Consider the following 13714-nt stretch of genomic DNA (forward strand, 5'->3'; position numbering starts at 1 on the left):
CTCTCTTGCCAAAGAGCAGGCTGTGGTCATGGAAGCCAAAGCCTTTCCGATGACACCAGTGCTGCAGTCTTTGGTTGACTACGTGGATCCTCCTCTCCATCCTCAGCCCATAGCCTGAGACTGGGAGGATCGACGAGAACATCACCTGTGCTCCCAGACCCTTTAGCCCTGCTCCCAAATCCCTGTAGCGCCTCATGACCCAGCTGGGAGTGCTCTGATCTGTGTCATTGGTGCCCACATGAATAAGGAGCATAGGATAGTGGTCTGTGGGCTGGAGGAGCTTTGGGATCTTCTCCACAATGTCCCGGATGCAGGCCCCCGGGAAGCAGCAGACTTCCCGAGCTACGGGGTTAGGGCGGCAGATTGCCCCCTCAGTCCCCCTCAGGATGGAGTCTCCCACAACAAACACCTTACGTTTTATCTTGGGGAGAGTGGGGACGGTAGCTGCAGGTGAGCCTGAGTTGCCTGTGGGAGCTGGCAACTCAGCAGGCTCTGCTGGAGGAGGAAGAGGTGCGTACCTGTTGCTAAGCTCTGGCGGGGCAGGGGCCTTGGTGTGGCAGGCCTTAAGGCCCTTGACCACCTTGGTCCATGCCCCTGACTGGACATACTGGACAGAGTGGGAGGTCCCGGAGTCCTCCTTTGTCCTGGAGGGAGACGGTGGTCTACCCTCCAGCTCCTGGGGGAGAAGGGCCTGTGGCTGTAGGAGTCTATCTCCTGCTCACAGTCCCTGATAGCACGTAGTCTCTGGACTATGGGCTGGAGCTCCTCCAGCTGGTGTGCCAGAGACCCCAAAAGGGAGCAGACCCCACTTGGGGAGGTGGCCATGCCCCAGAGCCTGAAAAAGGGACAGGCAGCCCCCGCAGCCAAGAGCCTGGGCCTCCATCTGCGTGGAGCCTGGAACCATGGGCTCTGTCTGGGTGGCAGTCTTTGAGGTGCCTGGGGCGGGGGTTGCAGAGCCCAAGGGTACCCTCAGGGTGCAGCATGTGCCCATCCGTGTCATGCCTTTGGTAGGCTGGCTACGGCTGGGACTGTCTACCCTGGGGGGTTCACAGGCAGGGTCTTGGGCCCTCCCACGCACCCTCCTGTGCGAACTCTGTGCTAACTCATGCATCAGCAGACAAGCGCACCTGTTTGCGCAGCCTGTTTGCATGGCTCCCTGCGGGGCTGAGCAAAGTGGGGGCCTGGGTGGGGGCTTGACCCAGCCCAGCTCCATGCAGCCGCCTCCTCCCACTCAGAGAGGGGTTAACCCCTTCCTACCATGAGCCCCACTTGCCTCTGGCTTTTCTGGGGGTTGGCAGGGGGCTCTGGAGCTGCTGGGGGGTGTCTGGGGAGCTTCAGGGGAGCGAGGCCGCGGCAGGATTTCACCCGCGCATCTCTCGCCGCTCCGGAGTGTAACTGGGCTTTTTTTGCTGTTTGGCAGGCCCTTTTAAACTGCACGCATGCACAGTGGGCCTGCCGTCAGGGAAAGCTGCTCCCAGGCAAGGGGGGGCCCTGCCCTACTGGAGGGGGACTGGTGAGTACCCCCTCCTACTTTTTTCTCTCCCTGGGGGGCTGGGCCAAATAGGGGCCTGGGTGGGGGCTTGACTCAGCCCGGCTCCATGCAGTTGCCTCCTCCCACTCAGAGAGGGGTTAACCCCTTCCCACCATGAGCCCCACTTGCCTCCGGCTGTGCTGGGGTCAGGTTCAAAGGAACTTGCTCCAGGAAAGGACTGGAAGACACACAGCCTGTGCTAATACTTAGAAGAAGAACATCATTTTTTCTTCAAGACCTATTATGCACAGAACTTATCACTGGGGACTGACTCAATACGCGATTTCATGGAAATCACAAAAAAATAAATCGGGCATTGTATATGAAAACAGGCAATGTCTACAAAAACTGTGCAATTAAAAAGTAGTAAAAATGAAATACTGGCTCCTCAGCAGGAGCCAGTAGTCCTCATGGCTGCTGCGATCCGGCCATGAAACCTACTGGGGGTGCATAGAAATGCATTTGGGATGATATATATGGGCAGAACATTTCTCTGAGTGACCAAGTTTAGACCAGGAGCAAACCGTATATATGTTCACCCTCATGAAGGTGAGGCACTCATAGGCAGCCTATGCTAGCAGAGGTCCACAGGTGGGGAGCATGCCTCCCAATGTACTGTGCAGGCTCCCAGAGATTGTGGAGTGCAGCTGTGCACCCAGACTACCCCTGTTTGGCTTCTAGATGCCCCCAAGCCCCTGATGCTTCACCACAGATCCTCCCCTGTGTTTCACCCAGAGGCTGCCAGAAGACCCCAGAGTGAGCACCCTCCCTTGCTAATTGTATGTGCCTCTGTGTTTCACCTGCCCACATGCAGCCTTTGTGCCCCACAACCTGCACTCAAGCTGGCAGAGCCAAGAGCTGCAGCATGTCCTGCTTGTCACTCTGCACAACTTGCTGGAGGCTGATGGACACCATGCATGGCCATCTGAACATGATCCAGCAACTGGTCACCATGGGATGTAGCTTCCTTTCCCCCAGCTAGCAAGCAATTATCCTATATGGGGCCAGCTACCACATTATGCACCTATGAAGCATCCTGGACTGTGACACTGACTTCCACTGATGAGGACAAGACCACCCAGGATGCCATAGATACCGTGGTGCTCTGGCACTACTTCTAGACCATCAAGTGCCAATTCTGAACCCGTGTCACCAGCAGCTACCTGTGGCAGTGGGTTGTCTTAGATACCTGGGATAACAAATAGTGGGTCTAGACCTTCCACATGCACTAGACCACCTTCATGGTGATTGTCACTCAGCTGTCCCCCCACATCAGACACCTGGATATCAGTATGTGGCCACCTCTCACTCTGGAGAAGCAGGTGGCCATCTCCTTCTTGAAGCTGCCCACCCTCAGCAGTCTCCATTGTGTCACCCATCAGCTTGGTATGGGCAAGTCCACAGGCAAAAATTCTGTCTAGGAGGTGGATCTGGTCATCCAAAATGTCCTGGCCAACCACTTTATTCACCTCATTAACCTGCAGGAGGTGTTTATCAGCTTCTTCCACATGGGCTTTCTGAACTGTATTGGGTTCATGGGCTGCATCCACATCCCCATCCTCTGCCCACCCAAGATGCCCAGGAGTTCATCAACCACAAGGTATACTTATCCATCATCCTGCAGCCCATCATCTATCACTATGGTTGCTTCACTCGCAACTTTGCTGGCTGAGAGGTCAGTGTCCATGATGTCTTTTGCAACTCCTCCCTTCCTCAAGTGATAGAGAACAGGTGCTACACTCTTGGGATCCCCAATTTCATAATTGGTCCCTCCCCTCATCATTGGGGATCCAACTTACCCTCATGCCCTGGCATTTCTGAGGAGCTCCCCCACCATTGCTAGCTCTACTTGGCCATCCTTCCCCAGCAGGATGCAATTTTCTGTCATTTCCAGGACCAAGAGCATCCTGACCTTAGCATAGCTCCTACCCTAACCTTTAAGAACGTTCCAAGCAGCATCTCAGTCAGATGTTTCTCTTTCAGCTGCCAGCAGAAGACTGCTGCCTCAGCCCTGAAAGTCTAGATCTAAAATGGAGACCTCATCAAAGCTGGCCCACACCTGCTGGCTGCCTGCTCTCTGCCTTAAAGTGACAGGCACCCAAAAGTGCCCTGCCACACTGTCATGTGAAGGTTGGCCCTTTAAATTTGAGAGAGACACCCAGCTGCAGCCCTAAGGGTCCATTTGGTAACTGGCTGCTATCAGAATCACTTTTCTTTCTCTCCTCTTGTAAGTACTTTGGCTATTTTTGTGGGGAGCAGCTGTGGTATAGTTTCCCTTCTTTAATTCTCAAGGTGCCAGCCCTTTCTTACAGCACCTTTGATTCAGGCTTTAAAATCCATTTGTGAAAATGCAGATTGTAAGTGCTGACTTCAGGGAAGCATAATGTTGTCCCTCTCCTTTAGAGGTGTTGTAGCCAGATGATCTGTGCTCTTCTGGAAATCTCAGACACATTTTGTATGACGTTCTGTAAGCTCTCATTTGAACATTGAGTTTGGAATATGTAGCTATTTCACAGGGGTGTGCTCAGTCTTAACTGACTTGATGGTTACTTACTACTACTATAATAATGAGTAGAAGTCCCAGTCAAAGTCAGAACCTCTTTGGTTTAGGCATTGTAGAAATATACACTAGGAGACAATACTTGTTCTGAAAGGCTTGCAGTCTAATAGGCAAGACAAAGGATAATAGGAGAAAAGAAGAGGCAAAGTAGTTTTATAAAGTGCAAAACAGAGTTGTTTAGATGGCATTATCAAATTGGGAAGTAGTATTATTAGGTAGCCATTAAGCCTTAACCTCTCTGTCTTTCTTTACATACAATAGACATTTTTTCTCTAGCATTAACTTCATTGAAGATAATAGGACTGTATCAGGGATGAATTTCTCTGAAAGAGTTTGCCTTAAGAACTTCCAAATGAAAATGACTTATAAACTTAAAAAAAGAGCTTTGCTTTTACTTTTAATATTATCCTGGTGAGCTGTTAAGTGTTCATCCTCTTCCTGGTAATAATTTGAAAAGCTTTAGTCGTTGTTTCTTAACAGAATTGCCAATTCTCTATACAAAAATATTAAAGAATTATTACCAAATAATTACCAAACTGGTTAGAATGAGCTTCTTCATCAAGCTGCCTGATGTATTTTGCTTTTCTATATTACAGTAATTTATAAGCCATCTTGACTCAAGACATATTAGCATATAGAGAAATCTATTTAATTACAGAATGTACATTTAATGAGGTATGGGCTCCTGCCTATGTGAGATACTGATATGAGAGATTTCTCTTTTGGGAAGAAATTATATTGTCAGCATATGGTGTGAGCTTTGGATTTTTTGTTGCTGAAAACAGATTATCTTCTACAGCTAACAGAATACTGAGAAGTTGTTTGCTCCAGGACTCCAAATGTTATGCATTCTCCCAGGTTAAAACAAAACCAGGTTAAAACAAAATCAGGTGCATTGGCCCGCACCTGGAAAGAACTTTACATTGGCTAACACACCCCTTTCCTCCATTCAGCAGAGACCTTTGTAACTTCTTGCTTCTTACATCTCTGCAGGATAAAGACCATTATTTGTGCCTGCTTGCCACCATCTTGGCTTTTATAAGGAAATAATAGAAGCATCCTACAAAAGAAGATAGAATTGGCAAAAGGCCTTGTCTTTAAGCATGTAAATAACTCCAGCACCTAGTCATGGATGTGTTTGCAGAATTAAAGAAACAGAGACATGCAAAAGAAGTGTGGAAAATGATAAATGGAGAAAGAAATGAGAAAAAAAAATCAGGAATCTTATGAACATTTTAGAGAAGTTTGGGGGTTTGAATGTGATGCGCGTGGGAGGCAGCAGGAGGTCTTGAGCACCAACTGGGAGATTATCAGCAATTTTCGGAATTGGGCCTCTACCCCTGTGTAGCAGCAGTAATTTGAAATTTGTTTGTAATGAAAACAGTTGCCATTGGTAAAAGTTGATATAATTCAGCACCTCATCTAGAGAAGACACCTCTGTCAAATCAGTACAAGTCCTAGCTTTTGGAGCTGGACACTTAAAAAAAAATAAATAAAAAAAAAAAAGGAAGAAAAGAAGAAAGCAGGGGGAAAGATGTTTTTTAGAGTAAGGTTTTCAAAAGTGGCAGGATAGAGTTGCACTCTATAGACTAACTGAATCAAAGGTCGACCTTGCCTTCTGCCTGATTTATTAACATGGCAAAAAATCTTTCTCTGCTCGTGGAGTTTCCCTAATATACAGTTGATTTGTGATTAGAAGGGAAAGTAATCTCTCTGTAAATGCAGCTACATTTCCTTTTCAAATTTGGCATCTTCCGTCCAAGGAGAGAAGGAGATTTTAGTGGGAAGCTAAGGGACTGAGGGAATTCAGAAAAGATTTTTTTATGAGATATGACTTTGAAAAATCAGGTGTGTCAAAAAAAGACTCTTCTGTTTTTCCCAATGAGGCTTGCAAAGGATTTTTTGTGGAGGTCAAGCCCAAATGGACACTCGCTTACTTATTAGAGCTCTTCACAGTTTATAAAATCTGTAACCCTTCTGTGACAGAATTTAAGATGTCTGAAACCACAGGGGCAGCACCCAGGTGAGCAGTTCCTATGCACATCTATGATGGACCATAGTGCTAAAAATATGTGAAATTTGAAGTCTCAGATTTAGACTTTTAAAAACTCTTTTTACAAGCTGACACAGGCTCCTGTGGACTTCATAAATGCCATAAGAAATTCTCTTCTATTCATAAGTTCCATACAAGTTTGACTGACTACCTTCTGCACTGCAAAGTCTCCATTAACATTAGGTTCAAGATAAACTTATTTTCCTAAAATAAATATATTGATGCAAGCAGTCCAGGCCAAGACAATGAAACTAATTGGATTAAATGCTGCTACATTTGGCTAAATTTTTAATATGTCAATATTTAATGTTACACATAACTCTGTATTTTCAATAAATACAAGAATTGGTATTCATACTGAAGTACAACTGAAACAGTACACTTTTAAGAGAAGCACTATATAGGTCAAATACAATTCTATTACGGGTCTAGACCTCACCTGATATTAAAGGAGCATAACTCAGCTGACTTTGGTGCGGCTGTACTGACTAACACCAGCTAAGGTTCTGGCCTTTTGTGTGTGATGTTAATTGTTTTTAGTTAGCCAGCCACCTTCAAGCAATCATCTGGAGGCTCTGACACTTCTTCCATAATAGGCCCTTTAGACTTTAATGTATTTTCATATGCAGAATTACACCTGTGCAAGGTCTCACTGATATCATTAGAGATCTAAGAGTCCTTCAAAGTGCATGTTTGAACTGAAGTTAATTGTATCTTCGCCTCACTTTTTAGGGGGTCCAGGGCTGAGCGTGTACAGTAAACTCTTTGCTGCCATAAGTCTGTTAAGTCCAAAGATTTACACCATCTGAGGAACTGTCTGGTCCATGGAGTTATATTAACACAAACTTTAGGCCATAGGGTGTTACTTTGTAAACTACTCATCCCATTGCTTCGTGGAGTCACTTTAATATTTCTCCAGTCCTGTAGCAAAATAACGTCTTAATTTTAGATGGGAAGTTATTGTTACTCAAAGAAATATGTTCTCAGAAAAGAAAGAATTTGAAGTGTCTGGACTGCAAGACTCTTGGACTGGTTAGATGGAGCCCTGGAATGTAATAAGAGTCTCCACAAAATAGGGGAAAGAAAACATGGAAATAAAAGGAGTTGATTTATTCTGAAAACAATTATATTGATTCACAAATTTGAGAGGCCAACGGAGTTGGCTTTAAGCATGACATCGATAGGCGTTGTATTAGTGTGTTTGCATGTCATCCATATGAATGGCAGTTTCCCTGCTTTCCAGTCTTGGACTCCCTGGGTGCATCTGAACGAGTGTGCATGTGTGTTTCCCCAGGGATAACTAGGAGCAGCACAAATACGTGCCACTGCTAGTTGGGCTGGTCCCAGCAGTCTTACCTGGGGTCCTGGTGACCTCCCAGGGCTGCAGCAGTGGTGATCTGGGTGGGCAGAGCCTGAGTAGCAGCCAGAGCACATCTCCGGCCAGCCAAGCACCACATGCGCCACACCACTCTTTTTTGGCATGTTTTTTTTTATTCCCAGCATCTAAATTTGACTATGCACTGCAAATATGCAGCATGGACAACCAAAACACATGCATTGGGTGCGTTTTGTGGCACCTTAAAAGCCTTTGAGGCATTGCAAAGCACGTGTGTGCTCATGTGGGCGCACCCCCTGAGTTCAGAGGCAGCCAACTGTGCTGTGTTTTGGAAGTTCAAAAATGAGAATTAGCATGAGAACAAGGATGAGAATCAAGCTCTTATTTACTAAAGTCTTAACTAGGACTTGAAACTAAGTCTCTTGAGGTGAAAGATTAATTAATTTGAGGTCCATTCCAATCACCCTAATTCATGCAAGTGGGCCTTGCTAATCCCATCAAAGTTATTTTTTTTTCAGTTTTATAACCTTGTAATTTAAACTTGGAGGTTACCTTGAACTTCCCTAAGCTTCAGTGCAGCACAAAACCTGTTGTCATCCCTATACCCTGTGAAAGTTATGGAGTATTTCTAAATCAGAGTGCCCTAAATCCTGACAGCAATTCAGCATGGATTTCCTGTCAAACTTCCCACCACCTCCTGTAATCATATATAGTCAAACAGGATCATTGTTACAATTACTGTTTTCTGAAAGCAGATTTGGACTGAATATATTCAACCAGATTTGCCAATAAATTAAAAGGAATTTGAGAAGAACAAGGACATTTCCCACAAATATAAGCAGGTAGGAAGTGATGTTCATATTTCCCTTTCCATTGAAACACATCCTTTAACTTTGGGATTTAGTTTATCAGTTCACCTGCTTTTTAAAGCTATATATCACCAGAGTAGTATCTAGGAAGAAAAGGGGAGAGGAGGAAAAAATTATTAACTTACTAGCTCCATAAATTCATCTTAAATTTATCATTTCTCTTCAAAAGAATTGGAATTCACAATGAGTATACAAAACTGAGGTCAGATAGTTTAGTTTTGATAGTGAAAGCCTGTTTTTAAATGCTAATTAGCCAGAAAATGTACATTGTTTTTAAAAAAATTAAACTCTCTGATCATTTCAATTTAAAGTCCTTTTTCTATTAAAGAATAAAAAGAAATGGTGCAGCCTCTTAATATTTATCTGGCAGGGACCAAACAGCTGATTAAAAGAATGAAATCTTAGTGTAAAAGGAAAATTTAATGAAATCTCATGAACAATTAAAAAGACCATTTGCATTCTTTAAAGCCTATTGGAAAAAGAAAAACAAGGAAGGTTTAGCTATAATCACATGCTGTGAAGGAATAGAAAAGAGAACAATAAATGTTTTTCACTGTTTCTACTGAAGCCACGAATACCGCGACGGGATGCTGATTAGTATGCATATTGGTGTGACCTGGTTTACCACTGCTCTGCACTTAGGCAGGTGTTTAAAGCAGGTGGTTTATCTTCTGGGGTTGTTTTTCTCTTTTGCTCTTGCTCCAAACCATGGCAGGGATAGTGGGGATGCACAGTTAGTTTATCTGTGTTGTTTGCTTAGGTTTTGGATTAACTATTTGAAGCAGCAAATACCTTAAAGGATCTGGGTCAAATTGTAGCCTCAAGGGGCACATCCCCATGAGCCTGCAGCTGGAGTACGGCTCTAACCAGCCAGGCTCTGGTTTCTGGCAGCGCATACTGCAGCCACATGCGCCACACTGCTTTTTTCCCCAACTTTTTTCTAGATACTGGGATTTCCTGGTATCTAAGATTGCCGGCATGCTGGAAATACACAGCATTGCAAATGGATCTGTGTGTACTGTGTGCATTTTGTGGTGCCTCAAAACTTTTGAGGCACATTCCTGCATGTGCAGCCCAATGGTTCTTGTGACAAATGGACTTGTAAATCTTTGAAGGAAAATAGGGTGGTGAGTCAGGACTCTTGTGGGAGGGGAGATGGATGGAGTGGAACAGGCTATGGACCAAAATATCATATAGAGTAGATGTGTATTAGCTCAAGTCTTTGGTTTCTGCACTTCTGTTAAGTACTAGCCCTTCTTTGGATTGTTTTATCATTTACATAGTATCAGCAATATCTGCAGCATAATTGCTGGCCCTTATTGACTTTGCCCTTTATGAGTCTGTGACAGTAGCAATATTTGACAGAAGTATTCAAGAAGAAATAACAGGTAATTGTCTCCAAATCCTCTAGTTGCAGAATTCGGCTGTGGTTCTGGGTGTAGCTGTGAATTCAGAGACCAGATTTGCATCTATTTGGGTTTTATGCTGCATGGGGGAAGATTTCTGGCTTTAGTGAAAAAAATTTCTATGGGAAATTTGCTGAATTGCCCCAATGAAGTTGAATGGCATTGATTTCACCTGGACCCAATGAGGCTAGACACCTTGCAACACTGAACCCTTTCTTGGTAGTTTTTTGTTCACCATGTATATGCCTCATTTAGCTTGGGTTCACTTCCCTGGCCCTCTATTTAACCTCAACCATGTCTAAGGTTCAACCTAACCCCCTCCCCCTCTCTGTTTAGGGCCACATACTTTCCTTCTCCATTTGGTATTCTGTACTCCACTAAAAAGTGAATTCCATATCCACTAAAAAGTTATTAGAAAGACCCTATTATAACAGTGCCTGAAACATGGCATGCGTGGCTTGATACAGGCTCTGGTTCAAGATGATTTAGAAGGTGATTTAGTGATTTAAAACGTTGATACAGGTTCAGGTTCAATGGTGACTTCTTCATCATTAAAAGTTTCAGAGAAATCATTCTGGAGATAGGGACTTTGTGTATTAAAAAAAAAGAAGGAATTGTTCAACCTGACAGGTAATGTGTAATTGCTGCACAACAAGTAGGGAAGGAATAAGAACAGTTTCCAAGGCACACAGGGTCTTGAACTCTGTGACTTCAACTCTGTGCCAGTGTAATTGATGCTTTACCTAGCAGGGGAGGAAGAAACTCTAAGAAAATACTTAGCAGCTATGTTGCTCTTAGAAAGAATGCTGTCACAGACATCTTTCCATAAATACTGGTTCAGTCTCTAACAAATTGTTTGGGGAGTATCTTATTATTGATTTATGTGCTGCCAGCACTGCTCACTTGTATTTTACTCTTCCTGGGTACCCTGGATTTCCCTTCAATTTATTATACAATGAAGGATTGCCTTGAAGGTGCACTAAATAGGTTGAACATTTCTTTAAAGTCATCTAATAAGCAGTTCTCTTCTGGAATGCCATAAGCCCAGGAAATTGATTTATACTATGGTATTCACATGTAACCAAAAAGCTGAGCACATGAAGGGCCAGATCCCATTTCACCTAATGGGCATTGTAATCAGTGGTGTTTGGCCTCATTATGGAGAAGGCAAGGATAAAGGATGCCTATGCCTTTAAGACACCAGACACAGAATAGCCCTTACACCCCCCCTCCCCCTGCCCCCAGCTCTCCTGGCTAAAGAAGTACAACAGCTGGAAGAGTGAGTCAGTTGGTCTTTGTCATAGGCGACTAGCAGGGAGGGGTATGGAGGGGAGGGGCATGTGCTCCCTCTGACAGGGCTGTCCCTGCTGCTGATGCTGACAGCAGCTTCTGCAGGTGCTTGCCTGCCCCATCCCCACTGCTGCCAGCTTCTTCAGGTGCGCCCCCCCACCCCCCCCGGACTCAGGAGGCACCAATCACCTATGGTCTTTGAACAGTCTGGAGGTAGGAGTTTCAGTCTGAGCTGGAGCAAGGAGCTGGTGCCCATGCCTGAAGAGGGGCTAGAAGGGATGCTAACCTGAACAGGGGAAAAATGGTTAAGCAGCATGGGATGAGTCCTGGAAACGGCTGCTAAGGGCAGCAGCCATGTGGATGTGGACTAGCTTACTTAGATTGTGAGTTGGTTTAAGAGTTGAGAGCTTTGGACAGACGTTCGATGTAAAGGAAAAGTCATGAATTGCTTAAACTGTTACAAAGCAGTAGGCATGGAGTAGCTGTAAGGGGCTTAGGGAAACCACAGCAGAAATTCTCTTATACCAGAGAGCTCATCCGGGGGAGGACAAAAGTGGACTTGAAAGTACTGTCCTTGAAGAGTGGGGCAGAGCTCCAGAGAAATAGTGGAGGAGCAGTCTGGGACCCTGTGATGTGAGATGGGGCACCCAGAGGGATTATCTTGTGACACAAGCTGGGGGCCTATATTAACTTATTTCATCAAGGCATGGCAGCTGAGACACAAGTCATGTGGGTAGTCAAAGAGATAAACAGGAGGTGGTGATCCCTAGGGGCAGAACTGAATTAGAAGACTCCATTGCATGAATTGTCACAGTGTTTAAGTGGACTTAGTTGCCTAGGTGTGATTATTTTTCACCCTGTTCAAGCCCCTGCAAGTTCATTAATGCATCTGCTTTCATAACACAATTTTCTGACCTTTCAGAGTGAGTCACAAAAAGCAGAGAGGAAGAGGAAAAGGGCCTACTCACCATTTGCATTTACAGTTTTTCAAGGACTCAAGCAGGTTGGAATAGAAATTTACTTAGGTGCCTGGGTCTACTTACATGTCTAATAGGTAGAAAACAATCTGGCCCCATGAGCACTTAGGGGAAAAAAGATATCATCTGTTAAAAAGTATATAATTCCAACCTTAACTACAATAGTTATCCATGGCACAAAACAAGTACCAGCCTTTCTAATGTAAGAGATTCAGTGCCTTAACTATGGAAGTAGCAAGGAACAGTTAAAAATGTCATTAAACCTATATATAAGGAACTCAATTTTCCCTTTCTACATGGGAGCCACAGATGGCTTTGTAGATAAAGCATTCAGTGGGAACCTAGGAGATCTGGGATCAGTTCTCAACACTATCACAGGCTTTGTGACTCTAAAAAAGTCATTTTCCTACCCTACAATAGTATTATTTAGCATCATTGCTCATAAGGTCTGTAGATGTGGTATTCATCGGCAACAGTCAAAATAGAAAGAAAGATGGGTTTTCTGCCTTTTGAAAACCTTTCATTGTTCTGCCCTATAATAGCAAGTATATTATAAATGCAAGCTTCATTATCAACTAGGAAAGACGGCTCAAGCTACATTGCTGGCTATAGAAGCCAAACTTTGAATATCTCAGATGTTTTCAGCTCTGGGCTTTCTTACATTGTAGATCATTGCTTAGTTCAATGTTCATGTTTAGCGCTCTGTGACTGCTACCAGCAACAAATGCATTTTTCACACCTTTGTAAGTGAATAGTAGGCACTTGCAACATTCCCACTAAACTTGGATTTATATTTTGACCGTTTCTCTAAGTTTAGCAGTGTTCAAATCAGGAGTTTCAATGGGCACAGTTACACTTGTGATTAATGTCCACGAATAATAATTTTCCGAGTAAGGGTGTAAGGGCTTATTGTTCTGGTGCTTTTTTTCTCTTGGGCATGCTTTTTGAATGTGTGCCTGGGAGCAAAAAACTCCAGAGCATATTGCTTTGGAGTTTATTCATGTGCAGTGAACGGAGCTTGGTTGGAGTAGCCTGAGCTGGCAGGAAACCCTCAGTCTGCCAGGGCTGCTGTGAGTGGGCTCCACATGCTGTGGAGTGTGGCAGTGTCTCCACATGCTGCTCCATGGGCAGCATCTACATGCATGCTGCTGCCCATGAAAAAACTCCACAGCAGGGTAATAACTTGTATTTTACAAGTACTACCCTGCTGCGGAGTTTATTAGTTTCATGTACGCTAATAGGGGCGTACATGTAAATGCCGAGATGTTTACTGCTCACCTAGTTAGTCAACTGTTTGGTTTATGTCTCGTGTAGGTGCACCCAGTGTGTGTGTGTACGTGTGTGTGCGCGCATGCATGTCCGTGTGTGTGTACATGCAGGAGTTACTCTGGCTTCTCTTCTGCTTCTGGACAGTAAGTTTGCTTGAATTCTTAATTTCTTTTAAAGCAGTGGCACCCAACTTTCTTGACCTATGGGCTAGATTAGTGGCATTGGGGTCAGCCTGCGAGCCAGATCTCACACTGGTGTTGCACAAAGGCGGTTCATTTCCCTGGAGGCAACGCAGAGATCACAGACACACAGACATCAGTTGGCACAAAAGGATGTATTTGTTTGCAAACAAAGGTCAGAGAGTGGAGCTTTGAAGCTCAAATCACCTCTGGCCCCAATTGCATTTGCAAGCGGTTTTTTATC

The 13714-nt window shown here is 44.5% G+C and overlaps 1 long non-coding RNA gene across 1 annotated transcript in view; it reads left to right on the plus strand.

The window, feature by feature from the left end:
• Window positions 1–1692: 1692 nt before the first annotated feature.
• LOC109314757 overlaps window positions 1693–13714 on the plus strand; it is a 96867-nt gene continuing 84845 nt past the window's right edge. Inside the window, exon 1 of the long non-coding RNA XR_002102367.1 lies at window positions 1693–3131. This is a non-coding gene — a long non-coding RNA (uncharacterized LOC109314757). The remainder of the gene's footprint in view (window positions 3132–13714) is intronic.

This window comes from Crocodylus porosus, unplaced genomic scaffold, assembly GCF_001723895.1.
Source record: "Crocodylus porosus isolate Cpor-Errol unplaced genomic scaffold, CroPor_comp1, whole genome shotgun sequence".
Lineage (NCBI taxonomy): Eukaryota > Metazoa > Chordata > Crocodylia > Crocodylidae > Crocodylus > Crocodylus porosus.